This window comes from Podarcis gaigeae (genome assembly GCF_964106915.1).
Source record: "Podarcis gaigeae genome assembly, chromosome: 4".
NCBI lineage: Eukaryota > Metazoa > Chordata > Lepidosauria > Squamata > Lacertidae > Podarcis > Podarcis gaigeae.
In genome coordinates, this window is record NC_139677.1 from 22,412,008 (window position 1) to 22,428,008 (window position 16,001).

Sequence of the window (16,001 nt, forward strand, 5' to 3'; positions counted from 1 at the left end):
TCCCCCGCTCTCCATTGAAAAGACTTTGCCCAAAGAATCAAGGGGTGTGAGAGGGAAAGAAAGAGAAAGAGGATCTCTGGATAGTGCCGATTCACTCCTTTGAGGGACTGGTGGAAATCTATGAAAATGTATGCGTTAAACAGGGAAGGCGGGCAGGAAGGAAGTCAGAGGGATGAAGCAGAGCAGAACAGGTCCGGGTGGAAGCAATTGAGGCACTGCTCTCTCCAAACTCCTTCGTTTCTTAACACTTGCCATTTAGCATGCTGCAGAAAGTCGAATTTGTTTTGTTTTCGAGGAAACCGAAATTATAAATTCACATGCGATATCAAAAGTACACTGGAGTGACGTTCAGGCGCACGTCAATGGATCCTGTGAGCATCTCCTGTGCAGAGATGATTGAAGAGCGGCTGTGTGCCCAACTCTACCAAGGGCAGTCTTCCTGTCCAAGTTTGGTGTAAAGAATCGTAAGAGGGGAGATGATGGACCTTGAAATTGCCCATCAACAGCTGCACCTGAACTGCAGACTGAGCAGGAAAACTGGTCGTAATGATAGTCATTGTTTCTAAACTTTGGGGCTAATCTGTGTCCCTTCTTTGGCGATGCTTTCCCTCTCTTTTTGTGATGACCTGGGAATTGGATTCAGAGGCTGAACCTGAGGAATCCCAGCCTGCACATGATTCCCCGCCTCCAGAACCAGCTGAGCCGGGGCTGGGGCATGAGCCTGAAGGATCTTCACCTGTGCTGGATCCTCAGGTGCAGGCACCAGCTGAGTCTGCTCTGGCGCCTGAAGGGATGGAGGACCCATTGCCTGCAGGTGCTCCACTCTCAGCCCCATCAGAGGAAGCTGAGGTTGCCTCTGGGTCTGGTAACCCCTCCAGCCTCTCCTGAGCTGCAGGGGCTCAGGGCAGAGAGGTGGAGGGAACTAAGTTCCCACAGGAGGAGTGCTCGCCTCCAGGCCAGGAGAGGAGAGTCACCTGTGGACCAGGGCTGCCCTATGCCTCGGGGCAGATAAAAGCCAGCCAGCCCCAGTCCCAAGTTATGGGAGCAACATTGTTGGTAGCCTGTTCCTGTCTGCACCCTGTCCTGCTTTTCTGCAGGAGCTCCTGACCTCACCCGACTCCCTGCCTTGGACCCAGCTTCAGCTTTCATGGACTGCCTCCATACTGCACCCTCGACCTCGGACTGGACTCAGACCTCACCTCTCGGTTAGCCAACACACTTTTGGTGAGGCATTAAATGGCAACCCTAGATGACTGACAACATCCGTTTCAGTCAGAGGTACCATTCTGAAGGCAGGCAGATCTCACCCCAAATATTTCAGACCTGATGAGATGCTTTGGACTTACAATGGCCCATGTGTGAGTGTGTGGGGCCATTGCTGGTCCCTGCCAATTTCTCACCTTGCCTGAAGAACCATTTTCCCTTGGGGCGAAAATGCCTTCTTTGCACAAGGATCTTCAGTGGGTGGTAGATATGATGTTTCAGATTCTCTTGGGCAATGCGGTTCATCTGGACACCTTCTTATCTGGTTTCTGCCTTGTATTGGCACTGACACAGATTGGCTGCCCTGATGGATGACCTATGCTGGGAGAACGATGGGACACATGCCTACTTCTGGATGTCTCAGTGGCTGTTGATGTTATCAGCCATGGTATCCTTCTGGGCTGGTTGCTTTCAGAGGTGAAGTGGGAAGAATTACGTGAGCTTCCGCAGACCACTTGTCATCAGAAAGGCAGCCCATAAAGTACCTTGAAACAGTGATGGTACCCTCTTCCTGGAATCTCCCTCAATGAAGGCACAGCTGTTGCTGATGGATGAACTTTTGGCACCAGGGAAACAGCATGTTACTTGCCAGCCCTTTCAGATGTTTGGGGTTTCACTTTGCTTTAAACAAGGTTGCTATTCTGCAGCATTAAATGCTACTATTTATGTTGGCTTTTCTTTGATTGTTTGCGCAGAGGAGAGCCTGAGAGCTCTCTCACCCCCTGCCTGGGGACATTCAGCAGTGGATTGGGCCCATTGGGACTTGTAGGGCAGAAGGCAGAGGCACCAACAGTAGGTGGAGTCAGAGCCAATGACAGAGAGGGCCAACAAATTCTATTTTTGCCCTCATCCCTCTCCCTACAGAGTTCTATATGGCAACACTTCCTGAAGAAAAGGAAGCTAACAGCCAGGACCATCCCTTAGACAGAACGTACCTAGAAGAAGGTGGGGGCTGGCTGTCATTGGAAGGGCAGTGCTAATGGACCAGCCTCCATCATTCACATCTCTAAATATGAGGTATGCTGCCACCAGTCCTTGCTTTTCTTCTGACCTTGAGACAAGAGCAATCCTCAAGGCTATCAGCAATGAATATTGGTGATGGAGATGAGGGAGAATCCATCCCACACCCATAACAATTTACAGCAAGCAGAGTAGCTTTCTTTCTTCCTGTGAAGCATGGGCCAAAGAGAATCTAGGCGCTCAAAGTTTAAAAGAATAAAGTTTAGGAGAGCAAAAATGGGAAAAGGTAGAAGAGTGTGTGAAAGAAAATAAGCATTTCAGGTCTATCTACCCTAGGCCAACACACACACACACACAGAGAGAGAGAGAGAGAGAGAGAGAGAGAGAGAGAGAGAGAGAGAGGTTTATGGTTTCCTCATGAGTGACATATCATCCTTGATGATCAGGTGGATGTTGAGGGATCAAATAATGTTGGCAACATCAAACTTTTACAGGTTCTTGACCAGGTGGCGCTGATTGACAAGTGGCTCTGAATAGCCAATCACGGGAGTTCTATGTAGCCGGGAAAAGATCCTTAACAATTTTGTGGAGCCAGATGATGGAACTGTTCAGATGTCAATGACAGGGAGATGGGGGTTCTCTGGATGGAGAGAGAGAGAGAGAGAGAGAGAGAGAGAGAGAGAGAGAGAGAGAGAATTGCCGAAGGCAACATGTGGGGGCCAACAGTGGTCAAGCTACTGAGAAATGATTGTGATGGCTCCACCCCACCTGGCAAACCACTTCTAGAATGAAGGATTTGTATGGAGGAATTGGCAGGTTGGCATAAAGACTTAGACATTTCCCAACACACATTCTCTCCTGCAAGAGATACAGCCCCTACATTTGCATTACCCCAGCAAATATAGGTCTGTGTCGGGAGCATGTTAGCCAAGTCCTAAGAAAAAGCCATCAGAAAAGTGTACCATTATGACATCTCCCCTCCCTTTAAAAACCCTACTTATTAGATATTCTTGGGAGGGGAATGAAAGAGACATCAAAATGCTCTTTTCCTTTGGCTTATGGATGTTTTCTTAGAATAGAAACCGCCTCCATTTCCCCCACAGCCACCCCTGAGGAGCTGTGGTGCTATAAAAACAGTCGTACTCAGAACTAACTTCCAGATTTGCTAGCATAATACTTGCCTGAAGATAAACAAGAACATTGGTTTTTAAAGGGTAATTAAGGTTTGGGGGATTCGAAATAAAGCCATTGGGATATGGTTTTACGGCCAAAGAAATGTATGTACACAGCGCTGTTACGTGATATGGAGAAAATACTGTTTGTAAAACTTAATAACTAAGTTGACATGCCGAACAGCCTATAGAAACATAATGGGAAATGGTTCATGCGGCTGGTGATCACATGCGACAAGCCGCAGAAAGCTTCCTCCCACTGTTCATCACATATACATAATTTGCATACTGTTTACAAATTAATCTCCATAATAGGTCATATGCAAACGATCTGTTTTTCTGGTGAGGGTATTGCAAACTCCTCCCCTCCCCCCCAAAAATGCATGAATCCTATTGATTCCTTGTGTTATTGATTTGGGGAAAAGGGTTACATTTGATTGTTAAATCATTTGGTCCAGGTAGAGCTGAATTAATCGTAACGTGACGCAGCTTACCTGGCTCCAACTTTTAGGTTGTGAAGAAACCAAAGTTTCATAGGAAAATCGAGAAAAACAAGAACTTACATCATCACATGCTTTTGTTTTTATTATGTCTTTTGTGCTTCTCTTTTGCATTTTTATGCTGTGAACCGCCCTGAGATCTTTGGTTGAAGGGCGGTACACAAATAATAATGTGGGGAGGGAAATAGAATTACTTGGCTAGACCAGATGAAATAGACCATCTCTGTCCCCCACACCAGTTCCTCCTTACAGGTAAAACATGGCTATGTCTTTCGGATGCAGAAGGTACCAGGTTCAACCTCTGGCATCTCCAGGTAGCTCTGTCTGAAACTTGGTTTCCCAAACTTGGGTCTCTGGCTGTTTTTGAACTACAATCCCCATCATCCCCAACCACTCCTCCTGCTAGCTAGGGATGATGGGAGTTGTAGTCCAAAAACAGCTGGGGGCCCAGGTTTGGGAAGCCCTGGTGTAGACAATACTGAGCTACATGGACCAATGGTACTGACTCAGGATAAGGCAGCTTCCTGTGTTCCTATGACTCCTTGCTGATATTTGAATATGGGTGTCCCGGCTTTAGCTAACATAGCAATTGAAAGACCCAGCATCCATGAATGTGCTGACCGTAATCTGTTTAAAAGCCATCTAGATTAGTGTCCATCCTTATCTCTTGCACTAGTGAATTCAACAACTTGGCTATGCACTCTATGAAGAAATTCTTCCTCTTCCTTATTGCAATATTGCATTGGTATTGGTTTCTAGTGTGCAAAGAAGCAAGATGGAACACTTTCTGCTTCTCTCCCACACACTGTTCATAATTGCACAAACCTCTAGCGTGCCCCAGATTTATTGATATTTTCTTCACTGGGAAGATGCTGTTATTCCATTTTGTTTAAAATGTCTAAGACCCTGGTGAACTGCTACCAATCAGATAATATCAGGCTAGAGCTCTCCATTGCCTGTTATCATTGTGACAGCAGGTGATGGACTACCCAGCAGTCAAAGCTGCCCAGCCAAGGTGTGTTAGGGCTGGGCGATATCTAGTTTTTAAATTGTGATATATCACCAGCTAAGCTTCACAATATATCACAATATCTGAAATAAGGATGGAGCTATGTAAAGGCATTGGCTGGCTTCACAGTTTTCCCCCACACAGTGATTTTTGCATAGCGCACACACACACACACACACACACACACACACACATTGTGATTTGTAATATATTGCTAGGTCGAAAATTATGAAACCGATATCATGATATGGACTTTAAACTGCTTTTGGATGATATATTGATATATCACCCAGCCCCAATGTGTGTGAGGAGATCCATTTGGCTAGATACAGTTCCCTACTCCTGGCTAGATGAATGTAAATAGTCTTAGCTGATATATAAGCAGAGCCGGATTTAGGTTTAATGAGGCCCTAAGCTATTGAAGGTAATGGGGCCCTTTATATGTCCAGCTGTCCTCTGTTAACCACAAATTGTTGCTGTTTTGTGTGTTGAATATATGCTATATGGCAATTTATGGACCTGATAGGTATCTAAAGCCATTTGCACATGCAAAATGTAGGCACCCTATATATAGAAATGAGCAAACCAGTGATATTTTAGGGAGCAGATTAGCAGGCAAGGCTCATTAATTACATCATAGGAGCCTACACAACACAAAACACTGTTGCTGTACGTAGGTTTTATTTTATTTGTTTTTTATCTTATATTTTGGAAATTTACATCCAGGTTTTTTTCCTTTTAATTTTTTGGGGGGCCCCCAAGAGAGTGGGGCCCTAAGGTATAGCTTGTTTAGCTTATACGTAAATCCAGCACTGTATTTAAGGCAGTTTCCTCTGTTCCTTAGGGCAGAATATAGAAGCCAACTCCTAGGGACCGAGGTCCCTTTGCCCCCTCTCAATAAAATGTTTGAGGGAGCTGGGTTGATGAGCATTGTCATTCAAATGGTGTGTGTCACGTCACATGATCCATCATGTGGGGCAGGGCTTACCTGCTCCCCCCCCCCCATTTTATATTCAAGTTGGCACCCCTGGGGCAGAACAAGCAGTAGCAATCTGGTAGGGTAGGGGTGGAGCTTGTTCAAAATCTGGTTAGATAGGAATGGGGCTGGGGGTGTTTGCACAGCTAGCAAAATGTGCTGTCTTTTCATATCCTAGTACTGATTACCCGAGAGAACCCAGTTTTATTGCTGGCTGGCCAGCGAGCCTAGCCAAACATGAAGAATTGTTCCGCTTTTGAGCTTGAGAGCTCCTTCTCCATCACACCATGGCAAAGTTAATTTCTAAAAGGCAGGAAACAAAAGCGCTTGGCAACACTGCGCCTAAAATGTTCCCATCTACACACGCACGTTTCAGAAGAGAAGAGCTTTCATTAAAGAAGTGGCCTTAGTATTCATGATACTTAGTGACAAACTTGCAGCGCTTTCCCACTGGCATGCAAAAGTGAAAAGCAGAATTTATCTCCTTTCTTCTATGTTTCATGTTATGTCCCCCCCAAACCTGCTTTTTTTTTTTTTGGGTGCAACTTCTTTATTTCCAGTAACTCTCATCTTAGCACTCTTTCTCTTGTTCTCTCTCCCTCCCTCAATTTTTCCCCTCATTTCTCTTTGGTCAAAGCATTTCTGAATGAATGCCAGGCTGTTACTATGTAAGGCCTGTTGTATTGGAGAGTTGGAGTCCCATTCCTGGAATCATGACCGGCAACCCCAAAATAGTATGTTTTGTTGTTTTACAGGGAAAACAAGAGAGTATAGAAGCTTTCAGAACAAACAGAAATGCAGAGAGCCGAGGGATAAAGACTCTGCTGAACTCACACACACACACACACACACACACTCTTCAGGGAGTCATTCGATTGGCTGCAGATAGCTTTAATCTAGAAAGTTAAAAGAAATATTGATGCTATTCTTGCTGGGCAAAACAATCGGGTTTGAATCAGAGGTTTAATGTGGGAGGCTAGAATTCAGGGTAAAGTGCTCTTTTCTCGATCCGTATACAACCAGAGTCCATTTCAGATTTTTACATGATTAATGGCGTCTAGGAGATGTAACTCGCAAGCCATGTATAGTGGCTTGCCAGGTTTTTGTCAACCTCCCCCCCCACCCCCTTTTTTACAGTTCCAGACAGCTAAAAACAAAAACAAAAAAACCCACAGGAAGTTTGTCAAGCCCTGGTTGACTGTCATTCATGGTTAGTGGATTGAATTCAGCTCGATGGATAAAAAGGCTTTTTAAAAAATGGACTAGGAAGTATATAAGGCCGGGAATAAAGTTTGCATCTGATGGCTTTCAGGCCTGAACTAGGGATAGGATGTCTCCTTACACATCACCCCCAGGAAGGTGATGCATCACAAAACAGTGGATGAAAGAGAAGCATATTTGCATAACATTTGCACATGCTCCTTTTTATTTATAAAAGCAAATTTAGAAATAATGACTATAAAGTAACTGAAAATATAATACACCTCGCCACGGTGAAGATAATACAAGACGATTAAAAGAACCATGCTGAATTTAGCCAAAGGCCCATCTAGTCCAGCACCCTGTTCTCACAGTGGTCCATGGGGAATCTGCCAGCAAATGTCTGAGTGCAACAGTGCTCTATTCACTTGTGATTCTGAACAACTGGTGGTGGCAGTGGCAATGATAGTTTTCCCAAGAGCCATTGGCTAGAATTGGCCAATCCATCTCCCCCGGTGACATAACATGGATGGGCATAGGGGCGGTTGTCCCGGGCGCAAAATTTGTTAGGGGCGCAAATTTCAACAGCTGGTTCTGCCTTGATACAGCTACACACTTAAATCCCTGGGCTCCGTTGAAAACAGCTTCTCCATGCAAATCAGTAAGCGACCTCTCCACAGAATGAAACAACTCTTCTTATCTCTAAGGCTGCAATCTCCTGGGTGACATTGAATGTGCATGTGTACTCTGTGTCCCTCCCACCCACCCACCCCTCTGCATGGTCCTGGGCACTGGCAATACATGCTACGCTACTGCCTCCCCGCCCTGGTTAAAGTCCCCTGAAACAATATGATGTAGCATAATTCTCAGGCCAATTGGTAGGAAGGAGGGATGGCAGCAATCAGTCAGTATATGCTGCCAATGCTATATCTCCTCCCACCATTTTAATCCCTTGGAAACACTGACAAAATACCAGCTCCCAGCTTTCAAGAATGTAAAGGGGGGCATTTAAGCTTTTCCCAAGTAGTTAAACACTTGCTTAGAAGCAAGTCCTACTAAATGCAGTGTGACTCTTACAACAGACCCACACGAAACATTTAAAACACATCCAATTCACATTCAAAACACATTACTTCCCCCAGCTGTGGTTTTCCCCTCACAGAGCGATAAATTGCCAGTACCCCTAACAAAATAAAGTTCCCAGGATTCTTTTTTGGGAGTGCTTTAAATGTACATTGGATGTGCTTTAAATGTGGATCTGCCCTTACTTCTGAGTGAACTTATATAACACGACTGCTGTGTTGAAAGAGGAAAGGATTAACTCAGTTCCTTGAACTACAGTTCCTGGAATTCCTGGATTAAGAACCATGACAGAGTTAAAACATACTTACACTTTTAGCGTAGAGAGATCCTATTTCAGTTTCAATTCCACAATATAAGATCAAGCAATATTTGCGTCTATTATTCCAAGTAAACAACAACAACAACAACAACAACAACAACAATGAAGACTGATGGTGGTAGTCTACGAGCACTCCAATTGGAGAACAGCCTTTACCAAAGGTTTCATGGACTTTGAAGACACTCAAACTCAGGACGAAAGGAAGGAAAGAGCTAAGAAGGCACGTTTGGCAAACCCTCACTGTGATCAACTCTCACCCGGAAACCTATATCCCTACTGTGAAAGGACATGTGGATCCAGAATTGGCCTCCACAGCCACCTATGGACACACTACTAAGACCATGTTCATGGAAGACAATCTTACTTGGCTACGAGTAATTGCCAAAGAAAGAAAGGCCATACTTGGTTGAATTAACCAATAGTAGACCCTGTATAAGGGGACATCTTATGTACAGTGCTCTTGAACAAAAATGTATAGTGGCTTCAGAAAAAGCCACTAGCTTCAGTTAATGGCATGGATGGGAAACGTGTTTTTGGGTGTTGATGGACCCTCATAGTCTTTGACCACTGCTCATTATGACTGGGACTGATGGGAGTCAGAATATGACAGAACCCAGAGGACTATGCATTCTCCAGCCATAATCTATGGCAAACAGGTCATGTAAAAGAGTGCACCATGCAGTAAACTCAATGTATATCAACTTTTAATACTCAAATCACAACTGACATTGGGTTTCACATGGCTATCTGTGGAGTTTGCATAAGCTAAGCCTTTTCTATGACCATCAAGTGCTGAGCGATCATGTGACTAGGCCCTGAGCTGAGAGTTATGAGAGCATGGAGAGAAGCCTGATCTTTAATAAGGTGTGTGAATTGGGGGGGGGGGTACTTTTTATATTGAGCAATGATCTCATAAATATTTTTTCTTCACCCACACGAAACGAAGGTCGGTGTCCAATTTGGACCGATCTTTGCTTCCACACGCCAATCAGATCGTAGGAAGAGCCAATTCAATGGCTAAGAAAATCTTACTTGGCCTCCGTAGATACATTTTTGATATTTCATTAATGACATACTAGAATGCACATCAGAGAAACGAGCAGGACAATCAACACTGTTAGATTATTTAATTACCACATTCTGTGCAAGGCTCTGATCTTTAAGTCTCCCAACAGGGTCTTAACCATGCTTACTCATCCTTGTAATTTCAATAAGTCTTAATTCCAAGAAAGTGTCCTTAATGTTGCAACCATTGCCTCTGTTCAGCATTTTTCTCACCCTCCCTCATTATTTCCATCAGGTTTACCAAACGCCTGAAAAAGAATACTTACACTTACACTTAGATCAAGCCATGAATCTTGCAGTACTAGATCACCCTATATATCTGAGAGGCCCTGATTGGCCCAGGGTCTCTTTACTGGTCCAGAACTTTGAATAAACTTCTTGTTTCCTGCCAGGCCTTGTTCAGAACCATTTGGGGATGGGATGGGTTTGTTACACAATGGCGGTTGCATTTTTTTACTGCTTCTTGATTGTTTCTCCCACCCAGAGGCTCTCATCAATCCTTGCTTCATTCCAACAGCTTCTTTTGATCTGGTTGAGACCAACATCTTCCTGCAAGATCCGCACCTCTGTGGAGGGAATCGGTCAAGAAGGTGAAGATATAATATAATTGAGAAGCCAATCTGCTTTCATTTCCATGCAGAAAAACAGTCCAAGCAGGCAGGGTGGAGAAGGGAGTGGAACCAGCAGGACCAGGAAGCATGGCAGGAACAGGCTGAAATCCTGGGTCTGTGATCTCATCCAGGATATAAGCAGAAGGAGAGAGATAAGAACAGAGAAAGACACAGTGACCAGTCATGCAGACTAGTGGCAGGTTGCAGGAGGCACAGAGGTAGTGAACAGGAAGATTCCTCTATTTTGATGGAGTGGTTCTTCAAGAAAAGAAGTGGTAGACAAGGTCTCCATTGAAATCTCCTGCAGTCAATACCCTATTTCACCTCTTGCTTGATGACCATCATCCCTTGTGGGGGTCCAGACCTCGTGTGACTAGAACAGAGTCATATCTCCTTCAGTGTCTTTTCTGACTCCGCCTTGTCCTGAACTTTGGATGGATAGTTCATTTCTTTGATTTTGAGTCACACACATGCCCTTGGGACAACATGTGCTTTGCTCCTTTCTGTTCCTCTTTTGAAACGATTCTTTCCACAAGTAGCTTTCTGTCAATAATTCCCACCAGCTACTTCCTCTCCCAGCCGTGCTATCAGAGGGAAGAGAACCAAACAAATATTTACCATGTATACGGGGAGAAAAAGCACAGCTCTTTTCACTTTCTCCTTGCTGTCATCTATTCCCCTCCCACCCAATGATAGGTCAACGGCTATTAAGTCCACAGGGCCTCACTGTGTCTTTTGCCTACAAAGTGCAATACATCTATAGCTAGAATTTCTTATAGATTTGATACAGTTGTATGGGTTGGGAGCTGTGAGTAGTCAAACCGGCTAGGCCTTAAACTGACAGAGGGAAAAGAATTATTATTATTATTATTATTATTATTATTATTATTATTATTACAGTGGTAGCTCGGGTTAAGTACTTAATTCGTTCCGGAGGTCTGTTCTTAACCTGAAACTGTTCTTAACCTGAAGCACCACTTTAGCCAATGGGGCCTCCTGCTGCCGCCGCGCCGCCAGAGCACGATTTCTGTTCTCATCCTGAAGCAAAGTTCTTAACCTGAAGCACTATTTCTGGGTTAGCGGAGTCTGTAACCTGAAGCGTATATAACCTGAAGCGTATGTAACCCGAGGTACCACTGTATTATTATTAAAATTTGCATACCACCCTATGCCCACAGGTCTCAGGGTGGTTGTCAACATAAAATCACAATATAAAAACATAAAATACATAATAAAAACAAGAACAAGAACAATCCAATAATCCCCAACTCCCCAACATATTTAAGAGGGCATTGAATATCAACCATCCAAAGGCCTGGTTGAAGAGGAATGTTTCTGCCTGGCGCAAGTCAAACTTCCCTGAGGAGAGCATTCCACAAATGGGGAGTCACTGCAGAAAAGGCCCGTTCTTCTCTGGACCTCTCGTGGAGGAAACCCATGAAGAAGGGCCTCAGAAGATGACCTCAGGGTTCAAGTAGGTTCATATGGAAAGAGACAGTCCTTGAGGTATTGCGGTCCTGAGCCATTTAAGGAATCTCAGCATTACAGGAGATGTATGGCTCACGCTGAAAACACTTATCCATGTTTCCTCCTCCTATAGCTGCTAGTAATATCTAGGCCAGAGGTGAGAGTTAGGAGATCGCTGTTCCCCTCTCAGACCTACAATTCCACATGTCCCTCAAAATAGGGACGGATTGTTAAACCACTGTGGGAATTGTGGCTCTTTGAGGAAAACAGGAGAGTTAACTGTTAAGAAACCACAGCTCCCAGAATGCTTTGGCCGTGCTCTCACAGTGATTTAAATGTATAATACAGACATTGCCTGTGACTCTCCAGATGCTGTTAGAGTAGAATTTCTTGACCATTTGTGACCATTGGCCATGTTGGCTGGGACGGATAGTAGCTGGGGAGCCCACCAACTTCTAGAGTTCCCCATCACTGCTACGGATACTAATGGGGAATTTCCAAATGCCAGATGAAACTCTGGGCATGCCAGGGCTGACGGCTCTCCTCCCCACTATCTTTCACATAATGTTAGGATTTAAATTAAGCCATTAAGCTTCACAGGCTCTCTGTTTTAGCAATGTAATTCCCTCCTTGCTCTAAAGTGAAGCAGAGACAAGAGCTTTCAGGACCTTGGGGGCAATTGTAACATGAGTATCCTACATAACACGGGATTTAAGTCTCTATGGATTACTTACCAGTCCTGAAATAGTTTGAGGAAACAAGAAACAAATCATGTGCACTATGCGCTGACAGATGTTTTTCCATGCCAATATGGGGATGTGGGGGGAGAACAGCCTCAACAGTATGCAGCCTCCTACAGACTTATTGAAGGAGTAACATTGAATATGCCTAAACATTGTTAATGGAATTGCCTTTTTCAGCTCAAAATGTGTTCATTACGAGATGGTCTCTGTCATGCAGCTACATCATCACATGGTTCAGTTCCGCAATAACTAGGCAAAGTTGCACTTCTTCATTTGATTGATTGTGAATCCTGCCCTTCCTCCCAGCTGAGCCCAGGATGAATCAGAACATTCACAAAATATAAAACATAGTAAAAACTGATTAGCTATACAATCTATATTGTCCATAAAAACATAAAACAGCTAGCAATGCTATGTTCCAAACCAGCTATGTTCCAAAGACTACAACTTCTATCAACCCTAACCATTGACTATGCCATCTGGGGATGATGGGAGTTGTAGTCCGATGACACCCAAAGTTCTCTGCTGTATCATAACACAGGATGGTGCCATGTGGATGGGAGCAGACTTTGTTCTTGGTCGACGGGTCCGCATCTCAACGGTGCCCCACAATGCACCATTTTGTTTTCTCCTGTATAAGCAAATGCGGAATATTTATTCCTAGTGGAAAAGCAAAGCACTGAATTTTGGGACAATGTGAAAGCAAGGGCTAAACCTACCAGTTACCCCTCGCAGTGGATGACTCAGTTTTCATGGTCAAGAATGCTACAGATGGGTTCAAAGTGAAACAGGGACCTTGGTAATAGAGAACTCCAACTTACACACACACCCATAGCGATGCCCTAGTTCACTATGCTTTTCAAACTTAACTATTCTAAATAAGATTTTATTACTTCCTAAACAGGCTTGTGGGATCAGCAGTGTTGGAGGAAGCAGGGTGTGTGGCATCTAAATGTGCTAATTACACCAGTCACTCACATGCAAACTAGCACATAGTGCACTTTGATGCTCTTTCACTGGAAAACAAGTTGCCTGTTCTTAGAACTCATTCTCGAATCCTTAGAGAAACGAGCACTAATCTCAGATGGCTTAATCCCTAACATTTAATAGAGCTAATGCAGTAGCTAAGCGACTGAACTCTGAACCAGGAAGTCACGGAGTGAGATCTCTCCTGAATCAAAAATGCATTTGTTGTCCTTGGGAAAGCTTCTATCTCATAGTCCTCTCCACCTCCCTATCATCCGCAATGTGCTGACCTACTTTACAGGGTTGTTGAGGGTTGTTGAGATAATGGGCTTGAACGAGAAGCACTTTGAACCCTCTGTAAATGAATATGTTTGTTTGGAAGGCTGTGCCTTCAGTGGTGTGATGAGGTGCTTACTCTTGCAGTCCTTGAGTTGTTGCCTGTATGGCCAGCATCGCCTTAATTTGAATCGTAGGTAGAATTCCTCCTGGATGAACAACTTCACCCCCTCTAAACTTAACATCCAGTTAATAAATGCTGCATATCAGGTGGTCTTCTGTGTGTTTGTTGGAGTCTTACTCCCATTAGCTCAAGGCAGCATGGCCAATAGTTGTGGATTATAGAAGCTGGAGTCTAATAGAATCTGGAGAGCCACAGGTTTTCCACTCCTGCTGTACATTAAGCAGTGGCCTCAGGATTTGATCCTGAGATTCAGATTTGAGAGTCCATACTCAGGATCACTGCAGTAACTGCACACTTGATGGGTGTCTCCAAGTGCACAGCTATGCTAGACTAGTCTATGGTATCCATTCTACATGCCAGTTGCATATGCAGCACCAACAGTTATATAAATAAGCAGTGCACAGGAGCAGTTGATTGCCCTGGCCTCCTTATAACTAACTTGCTGAGTACAGTAGTCTGTAGAGCCTCATGAAGTCTTGTTTTCTACACACAGAGAGAGTGGGATTTGACCTGGTTTGCTTTCAATTTTGGAGGGGGCTCTACATTTCTATCTTCATTCTTTATCTGCTGGGCTTTGTCCCTTTATTGCTCAATAATACTTCTGTCCTGATCCACTGTGTTGCCCAAAGCTCTGGAATACATTTGAAACTATGGCAAGGTCAGGACCTTGGACAAGGACCAACATGGTGGTTCAATGGGTTCAGGACCATGGTTAGCAGTCCTGCAGCTGAGACAGAAAGCAAGTTGTCTCAGCACTACCCTAGAGCAAGTAGCAGAATTTTACAGGGTGCAACAAGATGTGGGGGATGTTGTGTTAGTTTCCCTGATTATGATGCTCGTAGAATTATAGAATTGTAGCATTGGAAGGGACCCTGAGGATCATCTAGCCCAATGCAAAAATACAAAGCTGCCCCATATGGGGATCAAACCTGCAACCTTGGCATTATCAGCACCACATTCTAACCTACTGAGCTGTCCTATCTTCTTATGCCCCTTTTACACCGCAGTTCCTGTTGTGTTGTGGAACGGTGGCTTTTTGACCATGTTTCACAAATTTTCATTCACACCACTAGGCCGTGTATGACACAACAACAAACACCATTGGATGATGTCGCTACTCCGCCATCATTTTTGCACATGTGCCCGTGCTTCACTGATGAAAATGGCAGAAAAGAACTCTATGCCGGCATACCACCCCAAATTTCATAACTTTACACAATTTTCTGGGTTAACGGGGTTGCAAACAGATCATTTCTGGAGCCAATTAACATGGAAGCGAGTGCTAAGAGACCACTATATTTCCATAATTGGCTTTTATGTCATGACTGCAGCACCTGGCTAGTTAAAGAGCCAGTGTCCTTTTCTGCAGCCACTGGCTCCTTCTAGACTTCTTGTGGGGAACCTCCTCAAGTTTCTGAAGCCACACTGTGCATTTTGTTCAGGGTGTTGTTGTTATTGTTTTTCCTTTCAAGAGTAGGCAGACCTTGCTTTGTCACCAGCAAGTTTCACCTTGTGATATCATCAAGCCCTGCCTCTTTCAGGATTCTGCGTGTGCATAGGCAAATGAAGATGATGGGAAGAACTCATGTAATTACTGAATTATTGAGATGTTGCTAATTATATAATATTTCTCTGTGTTGAGTACTCATCCCCATTATGATAGCATCTCCTCTTGCCCATTGACAATCCTGGTTGGTTGTTGGTAATATACATAGCTAATCCCTGAGTTTAGTAACCCTCCTGGGAAGTCCAGCTGTTGTTGTTGTTTAGTCATTTAGTCGTTTAGTCGTTTAGTCATTTAGTCGTGTCCGACTCTTCGTGAACCCATGGACCAGAGCACGCTAGGCACTTCTGTCCTCCACTGCCTCCCTCAGTTTAGTCAAACTCATGCTGGTAGCTTCGAGAACACTGTCCAACCATCTCGTCCTCTGTCGTCCCCTTCTCCTTGTGCCCTCCATCTTTCCCAACATCAGGGTCTTTTCCAGGGAGTCTTCCCTTCTCATGAGGTGGCCAAAGTATTGGAGCCTCAGCTTCAGGATCTGTCCTTCCAGTGAGCACTCAGGGCTGATTTCCTTCAGAATGGATAGGTTTTATCTTCTTGCAGTCCATGGGAGTCTCTTGAGACTCCTCCAGCACCATAATTCAAATGCATCAATTCTTCAGCGATTGGCCTTCTTTATGGTCCAGCTCTCACTTCCATACACCAC

General features: G+C 44.4%; 1 long non-coding RNA gene across 1 annotated transcript; it reads right to left on the reverse strand.

Annotated features, from left to right (window-relative positions):
* Positions 1 to 2,629: 2,629 nt before the first annotated feature.
* Positions 2,630 to 13,416, reverse strand: LOC310843032. The gene is made up of 3 exons (XR_014563475.1): positions 13,347 to 13,416; positions 9,814 to 10,742; positions 2,630 to 2,863 (listed from the first exon to the last, which is right to left on the reverse strand). It is a non-coding gene; the product is annotated as an uncharacterized lncRNA (long non-coding RNA).
* Between the last annotated feature and the right edge of the window lie 2,585 nt (positions 13,417 to 16,001).